This window comes from Martes martes (assembly GCF_963455335.1).
Source record: "Martes martes genome assembly, chromosome: 4".
NCBI lineage: Eukaryota > Metazoa > Chordata > Mammalia > Carnivora > Mustelidae > Martes > Martes martes.
Window position 1 is genome coordinate 86,899,757 of NC_137891.1, and position 2,413 is coordinate 86,902,169.

A 2,413-nucleotide genomic window follows, 5' to 3' on the forward strand; every position below is an offset into this window, starting at 1 on the left:
TCAGTTGGGAAGGCTTTGTGTCAGTGTGGTGTTTCAGTAGTGGGATTGCTATAGATGGGAACTGGGGAGAGATGGGGTGGGGGAGACTCTTGGAAGGGAATATGACGAGGCAGGGGCAGGTTGTGGGGCCTAGGGTAGTCACTTTCTCTCTGTTGCTGGGAGGCAGACATGGCATATGCGTGAAGGTGCTGTGTGAGTTGAGAAGTTTCGGCGTGAGGGAAGGCAGTGGGAATCACCTGGAAAGGGCCTCTCTCAAAACAAGGAGATTGAACGTACCTAGGCAGCAATAATCGTAATACCAGCAGAGGGGCTCCTGGCTGGCTCAGTCATAGAGCATATGACCCTTAATCTCGGGGTTGTGAGTTCAAGCCCCACGTTAGAGCCTGGTTAAAAAATAATAATAATAATAATACTATCATTTACTGAGTTGGAGCAACTGCTCTGAGCCTGCCGAGAACCCCCACCACAGTCCGGTGAGGTAGTTACTATTATCATCTCATACTGCAGGTGAGATCCCAGAGGCACAGGCCAGTTAAGGAACTTGCCCTAAGTGCCAGAGGGGAGAGAACGCTTAGATGTGTGCTTTGCACATGATCAGCAACAATCGTGCACCTTCAAATGCTGCTTCCTTTTTTTTTTTTTAAAGATTTTATTTATTTATTCATTAGAGACAGAAAGAGAGGCAGAGGGAGAAGCAGGCTCCCCAGTGAGCAGGGACCCTAACGTGGGGCTTCATCCCAAGTCCCCGGGGTCATGACCTGAGCCGAAGGCAGACGCTTAACCATCTGAACCACCCAGGCACCCTCAAATGCTGCTTTCTGATTCAAGGTCTTTGTCCATGATGTGCATCCAATGCATCACTAACAATTAGCTATAGTAAAAATCAGACTTCACTAAGTGTGAGGAAGTGTCTGAAAATTTGCATGTATTAACTCATTTAATCTTAGTATATCAGCCCCTGAGGTAAGGAACGTGATTATCATTTCCATATTATGGAGGAGAAAACTGAGGAGCTATGTGGCACGGCCTATGCCTCAGTCCCTGGAGTCTGCACACCTACCCCTGTACCACCACCTCCTGTCAACAAGCGGGACCATGACTCCTCTGCCATCAAGCCCTGACCCCCACAGTGCTCCACGGCTAGGAGTCAACCCCAAGTCAGTGCTTCTCGCCTTTCTGGACACTCTCCCCAGAAAAACATGCATGTGCACACACACCGACACCCCTTAGAAAATTCACAGATAGCCCCTCAAGTCTTTCCATGTCAAGTGGGTGATGGGGGAAGACTCTGGGGGTAAATGCTCCAGCCAGGGGGTATTCTGCAGTCTGGAGCAACAAAGGTCAACGAAAAGTCAAAAAGACTTTGAATTCTAAGAGATTTACTCAATTGAGAGAATGGAAATGAAATTCCACAGCTACTTTTATTTACTTCACTAGAGAACAGCCTGTTCAGGGCACCTGGGTGGTTCAGTCCGTTAAGCATCTGCCTTCGGCTCAGGTCGTGATCCTGGAGTCCTGGGATTGAGCCCCACGTCAGGCTCTCTGCTTGGTGGGGAATCTGCTTCTTCCTCCCCCTCTGCTCCTCCACCCTCTCCCTACTTGTGCGCGCACGCTCTCTCATATTAATATATAAAATCTTAAAAAAAATTAAAATTAAAAAAAGAAAGAAAACAGCCTGTCCTGAGAGTCCCCATCTTTGGATCAACTTAATTACCCAACATGTCTCACACATCTAGCCAGCTGGACACTGCTGGAGAAAATCTCTTAATTCTGCCGATTTATGCCAATGCACATTTTTGGGGTCTAATCCCAGCTGGGTCTTTAACACAGCTTGGCAGCTCTTACTTGTACCAGATAAACACTCACACCCATGCTCACAATGGCCACTCCAACCCGTCTGTAATGACTCTTTGAGCTTTAAAAGTTTTCATGTGTTAGAAGCACAATTGCACAAATTTTAATTCACATCCGCCAGGACTTTTATCCAGTTCCTCCCTCTACTTGGGCTCTTGACCCCTTATTTTGTTTATTTGGATAATTATTGATTTAGAGGCTAACATGCCTGGCACTGGGCTGGACTCTAGGCCCCTACCATGGTCTCTCTTCCCATGCAGTTTACAGCCCAGAGAGAAAGACTGTCATTCCACATATAATTACAAATATGATGAGGGACACTAAAAGGAAAGTAGAGAGATTGTCAAATGTGTTGATGTGGAGGTTTCAGGAAGGCCTCCCTGAGGAAGTGGCATTTCAAGCTGAGTCCCAAAGGATGACATGTCAGTTTGGAATGCTTTGGGTTGCACACAACAGAAAATCCTACCAACAGTGAAACCATAAAGATGTTTATTATTTCCTTAAGAAGCCTGGAAGCAGAGTTTCAGTGCTTTTAGTTGGCTCAACAATATCAAGGGCC